The sequence below is a fragment of the Macaca fascicularis genome, chromosome 14 (assembly GCF_037993035.2).
Source record: "Macaca fascicularis isolate 582-1 chromosome 14, T2T-MFA8v1.1".
Classification (NCBI taxonomy): domain Eukaryota; kingdom Metazoa; phylum Chordata; class Mammalia; order Primates; family Cercopithecidae; genus Macaca; species Macaca fascicularis.
The window spans coordinates 70,044,596-70,064,239 of NC_088388.1; the positions used below are offsets into that span (position 1 = coordinate 70,044,596).

General features: G+C 36.3%; 2 pseudogenes; one reads left to right on the forward strand and one right to left on the reverse strand.

The window, feature by feature from the left end:
• Positions 1–7,546: 7,546 nt before the first annotated feature.
• LOC102129848 (olfactory receptor 52B4-like) lies at positions 7,547–9,796 on the reverse strand (annotated as a pseudogene).
• Positions 9,797–18,756: 8,960 nt separating this feature from the next.
• LOC102130240 (non-selective voltage-gated ion channel VDAC1 pseudogene) lies at positions 18,757–19,644 on the forward strand (annotated as a pseudogene).

Sequence of the window (19,644 nt, forward strand, 5' to 3'; positions counted from 1 at the left end):
ACCATTGCCTGGGAGAGTTTCTCCAATGTTTTCTTGTAGCACTTCCTTAGCTTGAAGTATTAAATTTAAGTCCTCATTCCATTTTGATTTGATTTTTGTGTATGGTGAAAGATGCAGTGGTACAGTCTAGTGTCTTTTTTTTTTTTTTTTTTTTGCATGTGGATATCTAGTTTCCCTAGCACCATTTGTTAAAGAAACTGTCTTTTCCCCGGTGTATGTTCCTGGCACCTTTGTCAAAAATGAGTTTACTGTAGGCGTGTGGATTTGTTTCTGTGATCTTCATTCTGTTCCATTGGTCTATGTGTCTGTTTTCATGCCAGTACCATGCTGTTTGGGTTATTATAGCTCTGTAGTATAATTTGAAGTCAGGTAATGTGACTCTGCCAGTTTCGTTCATTTTGTTTATGATAGCTTTGGCTATTCTGGCTCTTTTGTGGTTCTGTATACATTGTAGGAATTTTTTTTTTATTTGTGTGAAGAATGTCATTGATATTTTGACAGTGATTGCATTGAATCTGTAGGTTGCTTTGGGTAGTATGGACATTTTAACAATATTGGCTCTTCCAATCTATGATCATGGAATATCTTGTCATTTCCTTTCGGTGTCCTCTTCAATGTCTTTCATCAGTTATTTGTTTCTTTCCCCTGCCACTTTCAGAATCTTTATTTTTGAACTTTGACAATGTGATTATAATTCATATTGGGGTAGTCTTACTTGGATTTAATATGACTTATAGATTATGTACATTAAATACATTTTTACTTTAAATATCTTCAACTTATGATTACTTTATTGGGACATAACCTCATCATACATCAAGGAACATCCATATGCTAAAGCGAGTAGAGGTAAAATTTAATGGAAGAATCTTGGTGGTTGACATAAAATTGGTCATCATAAATTTTTTTAAAATTTCTGTATATTTGAACCTTTTCATAATAAAATAATATAAAATTTATTTATTTACTTGAATAAATCATCATCACTCTTTAAGAATAGCCAATACAGAATAATGGAAATAAAATGATTATACAGGTTACCAGTTATTGATGTTCTTAGATATCCATTGTTAATAAATTTTAATGTATATTGTTATATGTTTTTCATGTGTATGAGCATTTGTGTGTGTGAATGTTTGTTATTTCCCTAGTATCTATTGCATCTACTGTCATTACTAACATAATAGTTACTAAATCAAGAAAATAATTTTTCATTTTAAAAAGTGAAAGTATGAAATTCTCATTGTAGACTATTTGGAAAATATTTAAATACACAAAGAATTTCCTCTTTGACTCTTGTGTTTATGGTACAATTCTGTTTATCTCTTACTTGAACTTTTAAATGTATTTGGAAATCAAACTTATTTTTATTTCAATAATTTATACCCTATTATTTTTACACATATTTCTAACAAGTATTTATCATACTTGAAACATATTTTAATTTAACTAACTGCAAATTGAGGCAGGAGAATGGCGTAAACCCGGGAGGCGGAGCTTGCAGTCAGCTGAGATCCGGCCACTGCACTCTAGCCTGGGCAGCAGAGTGAGACTCCGTCTCAAAAAAAAAAAAAAAAATTTAAGAGTTTATCGTAATTAGTTACCAGTGTAACTGTTTCATATTTAACATCTACTATATTTCACATTTTACGGTTTTCCCAAAAAGTAATCTTTTTACACAAGGATTTCCTTATTTTATCTGTTCTTTAAGTCTAGTTATAGAGGAGGACCTACATTTTATGTAGTCAAATCACATCTCTGGATGTTTCCCTTCTCTTTAGAACTTCAGGAATTGTTCTGATTCTAATATAAGTCCATTACTTACTCTTTCTCTATTCCATTTATTTTAGATTTTAAATTGATATGTGTAATATTTCAACAGTATATGAATATTATAATTACCAACAATTACACTTATAAAAATAATTATTAATATTAGAAAACATTTTGTTATTTAATCATATTTTCATGTATTTCTATGTTGTATAATGATTAGTGTATTTTTACTTAATGTTACATGACAAGAATTTCCTTTGGTACAAAATGAACTTCACGTATTTATTTAACTTTATTTAATACTGCCTAACAGATTTTCACATAAACAATACATTACAAAATATATCATTTTAGCCAACCTATAGATTCTTATTGAATATTTATTTCAGATGATTTGCCAGTTCAATAAATTTGTCATAAACATGATTATTCATAAATTTTTGTATGTGCTCTGTGTTACTTTTTTACATGGGATAGATTCTTGAAGTTTTCTTATTTACATTTGACATACTCTTGGCCAGGTAGAATACATACAAATTTTTAATATATGTTATGAAAACTAGGATCATCTGTGCTTGTCAACTATACTAAAAATAATTAAATAAAAAATTTTTCAAAATAAGATGCCTGTGTAAGTTATATTATAATTTAAATCATAAATTTTTATATAATGAAAATTATCATTTCTTAATGGAGAAATTTCTTAATGAAGTTTTATTTCTGCAGAAATGATGGCCTTCTTCCAAGAGCTAGAAGTATACAATCAAAGTACTCATGGCAATGTTTAGCTATCAAAACAAAATTCAGCATAGGTAGAATATTGAATGGAGTAGAAGGTTAGATATCAATGACATTATCCCAGCCCAATCAATCTATGACTTTAGAGAGAAGCTTGTCATCCAACAAATTCAGGGTTGTTTTTGTTTTTGTTTTTATCTAATTGCAAAGAGGGAGACCAGAGGAGCAATGGGGTGTCTCACCAAACAAATGAAAAGATTTAGTTATTATGGGATTTACGGTACAGATTAGTTTCAGGCAAAATAATCAACATTTTAATAAGGTTAAAATAAAGCAGGGGTATCTCTAAAGAGATTAACGTAAATACTCAAATCTTATTTTAGGACCCAGCTGCCTGATCTGAGAATGGGTGACTAAACTCCCCCATTCATCAAAGGTTGACCTGTGATGTAGTTCTTTTATGACTTCTGGTTTGAAAATCTTTCATTCCCTATTTGGGTATATGTAATTAAAATTGGCTGGTCAGAGAACTTTTCACTGAGAAGAGGATGTGTGGACTGAAACTTATCTAATAAGCAGTAAGCCATAGAAAAATAGGCAATGACAGTATTAGGGGCACAGGAAAAAGAAATGTCAAAAAGCCACCTTCTAAAATTAGATCAAAGAGTTCAAAGAATAGAAAGAGTTGTAGCAGAGTATTTGTGGAGGTGAAGTAGAAGGTAAAGTAGATGAGGTGAATAGAAACCTAATCATGTAGGGTCAAGTATGCAAATATTAAGATTTGAAGATATGATTTATAGATTTGTTTCTGATTCAATCTTGGAAAATTGTTGGGGAGATATAGGAGCAAGTTGATACTATAAAAACTGAAAAGATAATTCAAGGACAGAACAGTACACTATCTTCAAATACTCCTGAGAGAGTAAAACAAGAGGAGGAGAGAAAAACGATCATTGACAACATAAAACCACAAATTGCACTATTACTTCCCATGTGAAAAAAGCTCTATGACATGAAATACAGCACAGTGTACCATTATACTCTCTTCAGGAGAAACAACAAAATTGTTCGTTGAAATTGTAGGCTGTTAAAAATCATAGAAATGACTAAATTCACTAACAGGATTGATAGAAATAAAAAAGTCTGGAAATTTCTGATATTCTTTAAAATCATTAGCATTTTGGGAGAAAAATATGTAACTGTAAGAAGCACACTATACAAGATAGTTAAGATACTAATTAATGCTTCTGTCTTATAGATATAATAAAAATAATGTACGACAAGAGAAAAATAAAATGTTCAGTCAAAATTTATGTCCAAGCGTATAATCTTTTATTTTATGTCCAGAAGTATAATGAGTCAAAATTTAGTCCAGAAACATAATGTTTACTTTTAAAATGCTAGTGTAAGTTGGTACATTTGCTTTGTGTTTATTTTCAATTCAGGTAAGACTAAAGAAAGCATTTCATTTTCCATATTCATTTTCCATTATATAAATGCTAATATAAATTCTAATACTAAATGCTAAAGTTAGGGAATACTTAAAATCCAGAATTAAGTGAATCTCAAAATGTAAGTGAAAAAAATCTATAACAATTTTTTTGTATTTTGATGGGAAAGTAGAAATAATATATCTTATTGGTCCAAAAGCATAAACATTTGTTCTCTTCAAGCTAAATATTATTCGTTTGTTATTTTTATATCATCAAGGCAAACATTAACCAGTTTGAAATCCTCTGCTTTGGATATAACATAAAAGGACATGGCATGATAATGTTTCCATTATGACAACCAGAAAAAGACAAATAAATTGCAAATATTTAGTTGCATATTAAGCCATCAGAGAGCTGAGAACTATTCAAAAGCAACTTGACAATTGCCAACCACTTTTCCCCCCCAGGACTATTTGCTGATTCTGGACACGTGCTAAGGATCACTCTTTGCCCAAGAAGAAGGTTTCTACTAGTGGAAAGAAAAACCAGCAGAGATTTTAGTGGCCATACAGGACTGTAGTAAAAATTTTGAAACATGAAGGTCTCAAATGCAGTGCTATTTTTCCCTGTGAGACATTTGCTGAGTACTGTGGGCACACTAGATGCTGAGGAACTAAGTCAAGAGATTCTGGAATGCGTTATGAAATTTCTTGTGATTCCTATGAAAGATAGACCTACCTGGGTCAGGGGGCATGCCTAAACTGTATTCTATCCTCTCCTTTCCATAATTTTTCAAATGTTGAAGCTACATGAAATAGAGTCTAAATACCAAATTAAAAGACTTCTGAAAGGAAGTATTGAATCTTCCATAGGGATTTTTAAAATGGAGTAGAAAAGGGCTTTTCAGAGTCTTAATCAAAATTTCTGAAGGGTTTTTTCCCAGGAATAAGAGTGTCTAAAACAAAGACTCATTTGACTAAAACTGAAAGTGGCCTTGACTCAGCCCAAGTCCTGATTGGAGAGAAGTGATTAGCTGTTCCCCTTATCTGGATAACATAAAACAAGGAAAATATTTCCAATAAAATAACGTTATCTGTAGTCTCTATAGTTTTCTTATCATAATATAAAGCATAAAATAAAAAACTAATAAACATAAAAAGAAAAATCTCTATGACCAGCAATCAGGACAAAACTGAAAAGAAAAGCAGAATGGCAGATGACTCCATAATTGGAGTTATCAGTCAAGGGCTATAGAATTTTAAGGATTATGTTCTTTAAAAGCACAAAATGTGCTGAATATACTTGAAAGTACGAAGAATTTATACAGAGAATTAGGTTCTGGAAAAAATTTAAAACTGAATGTTATAGAACAAAAAAAAAATGATTATGTGATAATAAGCATTCAATGGGATGAGTTACACAGAAGATTTTAAAGAGCAGAACAGAATTAGGGAACTGGAAAAGAGATTGATAAATATAACAGAAATGGACATGAGAAAGAAGCAAAAATAATTACAAAAATAATACATAAGCATAGAAACATAATAGACACACTCAAAATATCTAATATAATTATGCTGGAAGAGGAGAGAGAAAATGGGGCGGAAATAATGTTCAAAGAGATAATGGCTGAAATTTTTCCAAAACTAAAGAAAATATAAACTCACATATTTAAGAAACGTAGAAAATCCCAAGAAGGGGCCAGGCGCAGTGGCTTACACCTGTAATCCCAACACTTTGGGAGGCCAAGGCAGGTGGATCATAAGGTCAGGAGTTCGAGACTAACCTGGCCAACATAGTGAAACCCTGTCTCTACTAAAAATACAAACAAAAATAGCCATGTGTGGTGGCGGGCACCTGTAGTCCCAGCTACTTGGGAGCCTGAGGCAAGAGAATCGCTTGAACCTGGGAGGCAGAAGTTGCAAGTGAACCAAGATCGCACCTCTGCACTCCAGCCCGGGTGACAGAGTGAGACTCTGTCTCCAAAAAAAAAAAAAAAAAAAAAAATCCCAAGTAGGATACATGCCAAGTAAACCACACATGGATATAAGATAATAAACAAAAAGACAAAAGAAAACCTTAAAAGCATCCAGAGATAAAGGCACAATACATTTAAAGCAGCAACAATGAAACTTTCAGGTGAATTCTCAAAAGATTGGAGAAATATAGCAATAGGACATTTTTTAAATTCTGGAAAAATCCTTGTCAACTGAAAATTCTACACCCACAAAATTATATTTTTATCAAAGTTAAAGTATTTTCAGATTAGTAAAACCTGAGATAATTTGTTTCTTGCATTCTTACATTAAAGGAAATATTAGTCAATGATGTTTGACCATACCGCCTTTTTACAAATGTTTTACTTATTCTTTTGTGTGTAAATCATGTTCTCTGAATAAATGTTAAGTAATTTAGACCTAAATTATTACAAAAACTACCCCATCTTATGATTTATTTATATTCACCATTAATATAATTTTATTATATTGATGCATATATTTATCAGAAAATATATTTTAATGACTCATATTTAACTTTCTGATCTGGAATGTGCTTCTCTCTCCTATAAACATTGAGAACATAGTTCCATCACTGAGGGCATAAGCCCATGTTATTATTTCTCACTGGTCTATTATATTTCACATTATATGTGTGCTGTCACTTATTTAGCAACTGTTACTCTTTAGAACTTGTATCTGGCCAGGGGCAGTGGCTCACCCCTGTAATCCCAGAGCTTTGGGAGGCTAAGGAGAAAGGATCTCTTGAGGCTAGGAGTTCAAGACCAGCCTGAGCAGCATAGTGAAGACCCCATCTCTTAAAAAAGACCAAAAACTTGATTCTGATACTTCACCAAATTTTTGTTCAATAATTGCTTAATATATTATGTGTATATTGTATTTTAGACCACACTGGGCTACTGTTATTTTTTTTTTTTAAAAATCCCAAAAACGATACATGCCAAGAGAATCAGTATATAAGAAATAATTTCCAAGCAATTAATAGTCTAAGTAAAAATGTCATAGACATCAGAATAATAAACTTTTGTTACACTTTGTGTTCTGAGAGAGATGCAAAATATATACACATGCATATATCAATTCATTGTAAAATATAAGATACAGGTGACTTTTTGAAATAATTTGTGTGAAAGGCAAAATTTCAATATACAGAGTACATTAGGGAGAATCGCAGAAGGAATGTTCATGACAGAAATAAAATAAGTACAGCTATTCAAAGTTTAAAACACATCAGAAAATAGTATTCAGCAATTATAACTACTGTGTTCAATTCATATTATTCCAATATCCAGTCTAAGATTATACAGGTATAAGTTACTTAAGGAAGTAAACTGATCTAGTTCTCAACTCTGTGAATGAAAAAACTAAGCACCTAAAGACACTGACATCTAATGACTGATTAGAGGTTCCAGAAGAAACATGAACAAAAATTGCCCTGATACAGTTGCTCTGAAGATACCAATCGATGAAGTCATTTAACTAGTTTCACCACTGTAGCTTCCCATATCCCAATGCTAAAGCTCACTTCGTGCATGGAAAGAATTATTAAGAAAAGCACAATGTTAGTTTCCATTATCACATTCATTTCTGCCTTGTAAAGAACACACGAACCACCTGTTCCCAGATCTGTTTGATCTTCATCCCATAAATGATGGGATTCAGCATAGGTGGAGCAAGACTGTAGATACTGGCCAGCAGCACATGGATATGGAGTGAAATGTGATGTCCAAATCACTGAGTAAGGACTGAGAAGATGCCAGGTGCATAAAAGAGGGCAATGACACAGACATGGGAGCCACATGTGTTGAGAGCTCTATGACGGGCATCTTGGGAGGGGATGTGAAAGACAGTGCCGAGAATTGGTACATAAGAAATAAAAATTAGCACAAAATCTAAGATCACTGTTGAAATTAGGACAAAAAACCATACCAGATGTTTACTTGGATGTCATCACAGGAAACACAGGCCAAGACAACATGCCTACAAGCAGTGTTCAGGAGGATGTTATCTTTGCAGAAAGTCAGTCTTTTCAGAAGATATGGGGAAAATTATGCCGTAACTTCTCAGAAATATAATCACACCAATTTTCCCAATAAGGGCATGTGTAAGAATAGTGGTATATCTCAGTGGGCAACAAGTGGCAATATATAGCAATCAAATGCCATCACCAGCAAGTTCCCTGACTCATAGATGAAGGTAGAAGAGAGGAAGAAGACCTGAGCAACGCAACTATCAAGGGAGATTTCCCCAGCATGGAACCAGAAGATAGCCAACACTTGTGGTACTGTGGCAGTGGAAAGGACAATGTCTGCTCCAGCCAACAAGCAGAAGAAGAGGTACATGGGTTCATGGAGGCTGCATTTTGTGAGGCTAATGAAGATGAGCAGGCTGTTTCCAAACAGAGCAATGACATAGGAAATGAAGAAGGGGATGGAAATCCACACATGCTGATCCTCTAGGCCTGGGATGCCCAGCAAGTGGAAGACTGTGTAGCTAACACCAGTATGATTTAAGGTAGCCGTGTCTGGCAAGACCACCTACAACTCCACCATCTATGTACAGAGACAGAAAATGCAGATTACACTCAAATTTTTTTTTTACATCACCAGCACTTTTGGCATCTACCTGATCCCATTCAATTCAGAGGATGCCAGGAGCTATGTTATACATAAAGATGAATCAGTTATGGTTCATTCTCTTAATGAGATCTTGATTACAAAAACAAGGTAAACGTTTAAATAATGAATGAAAATATAATTATTAAGTTAATATCTTTTGTACAATTATTTATATAGTAACACAAGGGAAGGAGTAATGCTTTCTGAGTTTGTGAAGTGTTTATGAATGAGTGTATATCTGCAGTTACCCCTGAAGATAGTGTAATATGTCAATAGGTGGAAGGAGTGGCAAAGAAAATTTTTCTAATAGAAGGCAGAGAATAGAGCTAAGGAGCTAAAGGATTAAGGTCTGGTCCACAAGTGAACTTCTATGTACTAAAATGGTTGCTTGTCTAACCAAGATTACTCTAAGAAACTTATTAAATCCCTCATGAAGGCTTTCACAGCCTTGATCTAGACGCCTTCAGCATGCTAGAAAAGTCATATCAATCTTCCTACTTTGTGCTGTTGAAAGAATTACCCCTATTCAGAGCACTTCTCACTGTCTGCATGACATCTCCCCATAAGTTACCCCTGATCTTGCTTTCGCAAAGAATCTAATGTCAGAGTACCTATCTCATGGATAACATGATAATTGATTACCTGTTCATTATCCCCCTAATTGATTGTAAACTTTCTGTGGTCAGAGTATTGTCTTTTTATGTGTCAATTGCCAGAACCTAGAACACCGTGAACACCAAGGAACAGTATAAATTCCAAAATATTTAATGAAACAACCCAATGACGGATGGATGGGTGTGATGAGGACCAGGGGAAGGAAGTCATGAATAAACCCTTTTAAATACTTTGAATGTTTAGGATTCAACATTCCGTTTGATCCTAAATTTTGAATGTGGGGCCAACATAGAACCTTACCTGTAAACACTCACGGTGTGTTGGCACTAAGAGCTAGGGTGTTCTGAAACCCAGTTCCCCCGCTCTCCCCTGCACAATAGCCCTTTCCGTTCTCTTGGGACATTTTATAACTGTGACTCTGGTCCAGTAGTGTGCAGGTAAACAGGCTCACCAACTAAATAAAATAAAATAAAATAAAATAAAATAAAATAAAATAAAATAAAACATAAAATAAAATAAAACAAAGCCTGATTTCTAGTGTTTTCCAGTTTCTAAGATGCATGTACTCCCATCATGGCCCATTTCCAGCTACCTCCATGATGTCACTGAATATGGGTCTGAAAGAAATGGACACGATGGACTCTTATGAGCCTGTATTAATGGCTTCAACCCACAACAGTTCTATTATCTCCGACTGTGTTTATTTCACTCCAAAAAATAAAGGTTTTAATATTTTCAACCACCTATTTTAGGCCCCATAATATCTAGTAAAGAGCAGGTCTTCCCTCCCTAAAATTTGATCATATGACAATAAAAAATCACTCTGCTTGAGCGGGAGTTTTCAGGGCTAAAATGGGGTTAGTCATAATAAGACTCTTGGAGTGATGGGGGCCAGGGAACTGAGATATTTACGCATTTTCCTGAAGCCTCGGTGGGGGAACAGCTAGCACTCTCCCAGGGGGTACAGACTTAGAGCTGTCTCTCTTAACAACTCTCTCTCTCTGACTGTCTGACCTATACATTTGGGTCACTTCATTATGGCTGTCCAACCCTGCCCATACCACCTTGTCCTCCACAACACCATCTCAGGATTAGGTGGGCACGTGTACTTTTTTCAATTAATAAACTGCTAGCATCACTGCACAAATATTCCTATTTCCATTTAATGAGAATTAACAAGTATTAATTTCATCTCAGTCAGCCCAAGTAATGAGAAATTAATTTATTATTTTAAAACACTGATTATTACAAAAGATTAGACAAACCGAAATTAAATATATGCCATATTTTTAGTCATTTAAACTTTGGAATTTGTAATAATAATGTATGAAATATTTACATGAGAATACTTGAATGTCTTTTTAAAAATCTATTTGTACAACTTATGTGAGTCAAGGTCAACTATGAAAAACATTCTATACTTTTGACTACCAAGTAACCTACACTTAACTTTCAGTTATTTTATTAAGTAAAGCTCCTCTTGCTGATAAAATTATCCCCTTTTATATTATGTTTATATCTTTTTATTTTTATTTAGTTAGTTCAAGTAAATTGTACATATATATTTATAAAGGAGAAACAACTTCATGTTTAAGAATTTTGTGTCTGTGCGTGATAGTAAAGCCACAGAATTCCAGTCAAAACAATATAAGGAGCTTATACAGAACTCTACTCCCACTTGAATGAAAGAGGAGCACAATAAAAATTCTTGTTTATGCTTTGTTGTTGATGATGATGAGCTGTCTTTCACTGCATGAATGTATTCATTCTCGCTGATGGAGGCTGTAATGATTAATTTTATCAAAAAGTCAATTTGGCTAGGCTATAGTACCCATATATTTGGTCAAACACTGGTCTAGATGTTGCTTTGAAGCTATTTTTTCAGATGAGATTAACATTTAAATCAGTAGACTCTGAAAGTAGATTACACCCTATAATGTGAGTAGGTCTCATCCAATCAGTTAAAGGTCTTAAGACACAATAGACCGAGATCCCCACAGAAGAGGGAATCCTGCCTCCATACTGTCTTCAGACTGGAGCTGCCACATAACTCTTTCCTCAGTCTCCAGCCTGCAGGCCTATCCTGCAGATTTTGGACTTTCCAGCCTCCATACATATGTGAGCCAATTCCTTAAAATACATATATATTTATATATAAATACATATCTATATTATAGTAATAAAATTTATGTGTATGCATATTTTATGGAGACATATATACTTTATATGTATATGTATTTTATTCCTTAAATTACACACACACAAATATATATACATATATAGGTATATATATTGCACACTCTATTGATTCTGCTTCTATGGAGAATCCTAACTTTTAATATAGAGGTCAAGGGTATTTATTTGGGACATATGTTTAAATTACTTTTAGAAAAATACCTGAGATTGAAATTGCTTGCTAATATGGAGGATATACATCTCATTTCCAAGAAACTGCCAAAACTTCTTTCAAAGTGATTGTACTATTTTACACTGACACTAACATTGTATGAGAATTCTAATTGTTCCACATTGTCACCAATATTTATCTATCTTTATGATTTTAACTATTGTGGTAGGAGTCTAACGGTACCTCACTCATGTTTTAGTTTGCATTTCTCTAATGACCAAAAATATTGAGCACACGTTTCTATGTGTATGTCCACTTGCATGTCTTCTTTGTGGTGTTTTTCTAATGTGGTCCCCATTTTTTAGTGCATGTCTTGTTTTTTTTATTATTGAATATAGGATATTTTATGTATTCTGGATACCAGTTCTTTGTCAGGTACATGTTCAATGAATATACATTTTCTTGGGCTGTCACTTGTCTTTTTTATTTTTTATGGTATCTTTTAATGAGAGAAGCTTCTTAAGATCTGATATTGAAAATTTGATAAGATCTAATTTACAAATGTGTTTTCTTTATGGTTATTGGTTTTTGTGACCTGGTTTGGGAAAAAAAAAAAAAAAAGCCTTTCCTTACCTTCAAGTTACAGCAATATTCTCCAATGTTTACCTTTAACCGTTTCGTGGTTTAAGGCTTTACTTTTAGGTTTATGATCATTCTTGAATTAATTTTTATGAATATTGAGGTAGCAGTAGGGATTGTTTGCATTTAGATATATAGTTTTTCTAGAATCATTTTTTAATCTGACTATCCTTATTCATTGAACTGTTCTGGTAACTTTGTTGAAAAATCAAATGTTTCTGTGAGTTTTATTTCTGGGCTTTCTATTCCATTGCATTAATCTATTTGGCTCTTTTTAATGCCAGTATCACACTACTGAAGATTTACAGTAAATATTTCTTTATCACAGAGTATATGCTTCAACTTTGTCCTTCTTTTCCAGATTCCTTTAGGTATTCAAGGTCTTTTGCATTTCCATACAAAATTTAGAATCAACTTGTAAGTCTTTTTTTAATCCTGCAAGGAATATGTGAGATTGCATAAAACCTATACATAATTTGGGTAGAATTGGAATCTTAACAATATTGAGTCTTCCAAAACATGAACATGATATTTCTCATCTTTTGTTTAAGTCTGCTTTAATGTTTCTAAGCAATATTTTGTAGTTTTCCATCTGGGGACCTTGCATTACTTTGTTCTTAGATATTTTGAGGAAACATTGATTCTGTAGTAAATAAAATATTCTTATTTGTATTTTCTGGTTACTTGATGCTTCATATAAAAATATAATTTGTTTGCATATTTTAAATTAGTGTCCAATGACCTTGCCAAATTCACTCATTAGTCCTAGTAGTTGTTATGTACATTCCTTTGGCTTTTTTAGATATATTATAATATCCTCTGCAAATAAAAACAGTTATATTTCTTCATAACAACCAGAATATCTTTTATTTGTCTTTCTTGCACTATTGTGGTTATAACCTCTAAAATAATGTTGGATAAAAGTGGTGACATTTGTTGTTTGTTTGTTTGTTTGTTTGTTTGTTTTTCTCAAAATAGCAGATAGGAGGCAGTGTGAGCATCCCTCTCCTACTTGGAAAGACAGAATAGTGGATAGAGATTCACACTGGGAATTCGTTTTTCCATGAAGCACCACAGCCAGGAAAACCAAAAGAATCCACAGACCCTTTGAAAGAAGTGGCAGGCTGCAGCCTACTCCATAAGACAGGTGAAAACAAGTTTCCAGAGTGTGAGAAGGAGAAAGCCTGCCTCTGAGCACACATCTCCACCAAAGAATCTAAAAATCCAGACCATGGGAGAAGGCCTTACCTCTACCCAGAGCTGGAACAAATTTAGGGAGCAGAGTGAAATAAAAATGTAGAAGCAGCCATGGGAAGTGACTTATAGGCATTCCCAGTCTCCAGTGTGAGCCTAGGGAAGCAATTCCTAACTATATCTCACAGTGGCTCTCAGGGAATTTAGCCAGTGAACTCAGGGAGGAGTCACAGGATGAAAGAAACTTCCAACTGAATTTTGTGATATCATTTTAAGTGGGGATGTATTGTGGGATCTGGCCAGCAGCCCACAATGCAACGGGGCTCTCTCTTTGTTCCCAGGTGGATCGGCAGGTCGAGAAATAATAGACACACACAAGATAGTGAAAGCTGGGTCCAGGGGGTCACCGCCTTCTGGTCCCACTGTGCCAACAATGCACTGGATATACCAGCATTTACTATTAAGTTTAGTGAGGGTGGGGGTAGGTTAGTGAGGGATTTAGGGTCATTTGATTATGAGGTGAGATGGTCACATGGGGATGAAGTGACTCTTTAACATAACATCTGTATGCAGAAGTATAGTTTACAGAAGTAAGAATTTACAATATAGTGTGTGCATCAGTAATTTCTAACAGAGCATTAAAACAGAAACACAGGCCGGGCGCGGTGGCTCAAGCCTGTAATCCCAGCACTTTGGGAGGCCGAGACGGGCGGATCACGAGGTCAGGAGTTCGAGACCATCCTGGCTAACACGGTGAAACCCCGTCTCTACTAAAAAATACAAAAACTAGCCGGGCGAGGTGGCGGGCGCCTGTAGTCCCGGCTACTCGGGAGGCTGAGGCAGGAGAATGGCGTAAAAACCCGGGGAGGCAGAGCTTGCAGTGAGCTGAGATCCGGCCACTGCACTCCAGCCTGGGCGACACAGCGAGACTCCGTCTCAAAAAAAAAAAAAAAAAAAAAAAATCCAACAGAAGGGCTCTAAAAAGTATTGACAGAAAGCAGTTTTCTAGCCTCTCTCACAGTTCAACAAGACCAGAGATGGCCAGAGGCCCCACAAGCCAAATCATTAGCACCTAGTAACTATTATTACCACTAAACATGTCCCTGGAACTGAGAAATACCCTGTGACAAACAAAAAGATATTTCTTAAACGTAAAACTGTTTCTCCTTTACAAATACGTATATATACACTTACTCGGACTAATTAAATGAAAAGAACAAAAAGATACGAAAAGGATACATAAAGAAAGGGATAAGTTTATCAGCATGAAGAGCTTTAGTGAATAAGATAACTGAAAATTAAATGTAGATTATTTGGTGGCCAAAGAAAAAGAGGATACAGGATGTTTTTCTTTTTTTTTTTTTTTTTTTACTTTCCATATATTACTGTATTTAATCTTCACAATGGCTCTAAAAGTAGGTACTGTTAATATCCCCATTTAACAAGTGAGGAAACTGAGACTTAGAGATATTGTTTCCGTAGGTCACTGTCCGGTTAACTGTGAAAAATAAGGGATTTTGGTATTGCTGAGTGTTGCCTACATGAGTAGGAGGAATCGTGGTGTTGTGCCATTTGGGGGCGGTTTGGTTTTGATTACTAAGCAGGAAGATGTTAGTGAAGTTTAGGGGCAGAAGGTGATGTGTTTAGAGCAGTGTTTTAGGACAATTAGTCAGCTCTATCCACAATGTATTGAAGCAGGAAGATTGGTGCTCTGAAGACCAGCTAGGAAGGTATTATGTGGTTCAGAGGAGAGGAGATGAGTATTTGAATTGGGTGGTGGCAGGAGGTCTGGGAACGAGGGGATAGATACAAGAGGCTGTCAAAGGAAGAGGGCATGGTCTCTGAATGAATACCAAAGTGAAAGAAGGATGAAGGACTCAAAAACTGATTTCAGGATTTCAGAGTTGAGCAATGAAGGAATTATGAGGCCTTCAGCAGAAATGGAAAGTGAGCAGGTGGAGCTTGTTTTGTTGGAAGAGGAGTAGAGTAGGTGCCTTGAGCTTTAGTACAGAATCTCTGGGTGGACTTATAGAGCAGACTGGCAAGAGGTCAGTTTTAGGGGCAGAGATTTGGGCAACACCTGCCAAGTTGTGATAGTTGTAATCTTGGAAGTGTGTGCTTCCAGGCTGGGCTCCTAAAGCTGTGGGGTTCAACCTTGAACCATCCCTTGGGGCTTGGCTTGCTCATCCCATACCTCTATCTCAGGCCTGTCAGCTAGTCCAGGTTGAAACCTAGTATGGGATAGAAAACAGCATCCTTCCTCAAGACGCTTTTCTGATATCTTCTACAAGTTTGTCAAAATAACTACACAAATCTAAAATTATTATGAGAAAATGGTGTCCCCTGAAGTTGTGCAATATGCACAACAAGCACCAGCCAGTTGATCTTGACTTACAGAAGTAGGTAAAATCAATTTTTAAGTGATATTTAGGTATTCTCATGTAAATATTTAAAATATTATTATTACAAATACCAAATTGAATATTTTTTGAAAATGTTATAAATTTAATTCAAGTTCCAAAGGAACACTTTTGATAAAATGTGTTTTTTAAATAATTAATATTATTTTCAGGCTGGGCATGGTGGCTCATGTCTGTAATCCCAGCATTTTCGAAAGCCAAGATGAGAGGATCACTTGAGGCCAGGAAATCAAGACCAGCGTGGGCAACATAGGGAGACCCTGTCTCTACAAAAAAAATTAAATATGTAAAATGTTAAAAAGAAAATGGGATTAATGTTCCCCAGTACCCATAAAATGGAAACAGGAATAATTGGTGTGGCGATGCTGATACTCTTGTGTTAGGAATAAGTACATGAGCATCCTTAAGAAGGGATGGAGGTTTAGAGGAAAAGGTGGACTAAGCAGGCTTGGAGAGCAGTAATGACTTGGCCAACCTGTATGGAATTGAGTTCTATATTTGGGCTCCCTGGGATAATAGCTGCCCCTCAGGCTTTCGGGCCAACACATAAAATCTCACTTCCCTGTCACCCATCATTCTGACAGCCTTGTTGTCAGTCATCCCATTCCAGTCCAAGAGAACTCCTTTTAAAACAGGTAAGTGATTTTTTTTTTGCTGTGAGTAAAATTTCAGTCTAGATAGGAAAGGCCCTATCTAGACTAGATGTTATGCGACCTAAAGTAGGTGGCTGAAAATATTAGCACTATTGTCTGGAGCTGGGTAGACAGAGTTGGAGAGACTAAAGCATTGTGGGTTAGAGCCACTTGTACTGGCTCATCTGTGCATATTCCTTGCAAACTTCACATTCAGTGATGTCACGTTGATATCTTGAAAATGACCTTAGTGGGAGTACATACACTGCCAAAATTGGCAAACACTACAATGCTGGGTTTTAATTGATTGGCTGATCCTTGTGTGTGTACTTTCGCTGGGTTACCAGCACACCACCAAACCACAGTCATAAATATGGGCTATGCCAGTAGAATGGAAAATGCTGTCTGGGATGGCAGAATGAGGAGACTCTGGGCATGGGGACCCTTTTTACCTCTCAATGTGCCAAGGAGCCCTGGGCCCGGAGCCCCTCCAAAGAAGGTTCTACATTGGCTCTGATCCTGACTACTGTAAATATCCAAGGTATCAAAGGGACTTCTTTATGGCTGCCCTGCCCTGATACTTCACACTCATCCAATATTTTGTCATTTGGTTGTTCTGTTAAATATTTTGAGGAATCGCACTGTGCTGTGATGTACTGAGATCTGGAAAATCACAAAGAAATAATATAATTCTCAGACCTCAGAAAGTCTTAAATCAGTTAGGGGAAACTGCCAGGTAATCTAACATACTCCTATTCCTGAGATAGGTCCTCTGATAATTAGACTTTTGTGAAATCAGAGAGAAGAAGTGATTTTTGAGGTGAACGTTCTCACAGGCACATTGCTGACACATTGGAGAGATGATTTTTTAAAATACCCTGAATAAGGGTAATTATCTCGGGAACACAAAAAAGGGCAGTGGAAATTAATTTTCTGAGATGCTGAAGATACCTGGAATGAGACAGGAGAACATTCACGAGGCATTTGAGAAGTTGTCTAGATTAGGTTGAGTAGACAAGCAACTACTCAGGTACCCACAATTTCACCCGTAGGCCAGACCCCAGTCACTGAGCTCTTTAACCTCTCTTCTTTGCCTTCCAGAAGAAAAATCCTCCTTGCTCTCTAAGTATCAAATGGCCATCCTTAGCTTAGCAGGTCCTCTTCAGGCTTCTCTTTTCTACTTAAGGTTTACATTGCTTCATTTGATCTTCTTTTCTGGCTGTTACTTTGTCAGCACAGTGGTGCACACACTTGGCCATCAACCTCCAATGGCATTTTCATATCTATTTTGATTGATTCCACCTCCTTCAGAGAGGTGAATTTCTTCGGGGTATTATATATTTTCATAGGGCTGGTGTAGCTGCTGTCCACAGCAGGCACATCCTAAGGAGCCTGTACTGGGCTCTTGTCACATAATTTTATTTTTGAAACAGTTTCAGCCATTACCTAGAGGGTACTGCAGGAACAAAAATAGGAGTAAATCTTCCTACTTTGGAAACTGAATTTAGAGATGGGGAGAATGGAACCTAAGAGGCACGGAAAGAATGATTATATGTACTTACTATGTGCTAGATTCTCAGTCAGGCACTGAATAAATACAGACATGCTAAAAGTTGTTTATCTGTTATACTTCATTATTTCCTGGATCCCTGAACTTCTGCACCACGCTCATCTCCTGAGAATAGAGAAGGGCATTACATAATGGTAAAGGGTTCAATTCAACATGAAGACCTAACTATCCTAAATATATACGCACTCAACACAGGAGCACCCAGTTCATAATGCAAGTTCTTAGAAACCTACAAAGAGACTTAGAATCACACACAAAAATTGTGGGAGACTTCAACACTCCACTGACAGTATTAGACAGATCATCAAGGCAGAAAAATAGCAAAGATATTCAGGACCTAAACTCAATATTGGACCAAATAGATCTAATAGATCTTTTTATTATTTATTTTTGAGACACAGTCTGCCTCTGTTGCCCAGGCTGGAGTGCAGTGGCATGATCTCAACTCACTGCAAACTCCGCCTCCCAGGCTCAAGCGATTCTCGTGCCTCAGCCTCCCAATTAGCTGGGATTACAGGCGTGTGCCACCACACCCAGCTAATTTCTGTATTTTTAGTAGAGATGGGGTTTCGCCATGTTAGCCAGGCTGGTCTTGACCTCCTGGCATCAAGTGATCCACCCATCTCAGCCTCCCAAAGCACTGGGATAACAGACATAAGCCACTGTGTCCAGCTGGATCTGGTAGGCCTTAAGAGAAGATAGGCAGCCCCCTCCGGAGCCACCGCCGAGCCAGCTGCCACCACCTCAGAGAAGACAATGGCTGTGCCACACATGTATGCCGATCTTGGCAAATCTGCCAGGGATGTCTTCACCAAGGGCTATGGATTTGGCTTAATAAAGCTTGATTTGAAAACCAAATCTGAGAATGGACTGGAATTTACAAACTCAGGCTCAGCCAACACTGAGACCACTGAAGTGATGGGCAGTCTGGAAACCAAGTACAGATGGACTGAGTACACCCTGACATTTACAGAGAAATGAAGCACCGACAATATACTAAGCACCAAGATTACTGTGGAAGATCAGCTTCCATGTGGACTGAAGCTGACCTTCGATTCATCCTTCTCACCTATCACTGGGGAAAAAAATGTTACAATCAAGACAGGGTACAAGCGAGAGCACATTAACCTGGGCTGGGACATGAATTTCGACATTGCTGGGCCTTCCATCCGGGGTGCTCTGGTGCTGGGTTACCAGAGCTGGCTGGCCGGATACCAAATGAATTTTGAGACTGCAAAGTCCCGAGTGACCCAGAGCAACTTTGCAGTTGGCTACAAGACTGATGAATTCCAGCTTCACACTAATGTGAATGACGGGACAGAGTTGAGCAGCTCCATTTACCAAAAGGTGAGCAAGAAGTTGGAGACCGCTGTCAATCTCACCTGGACTGCAGGAAACAGTAACACGCGCTTCGGAAAGCAGCCAAGTATCAGATTGACCCTGACACCTGCTTATCGGCTAAAGTGAACAACTCCAGCCTGACAGATTTAGGATACACTCAGACCCTAAAGCAAGTTATCAAACTGACACTGTCAGCTCTTCTGGATGGCAAGAACGTCAATGCTGGTGACCACAAGCTTGGTCTAAGACTGGAATTTCAAGCATAAATGAATACTGTACGATTGTTTAATTTTAAACTATTTT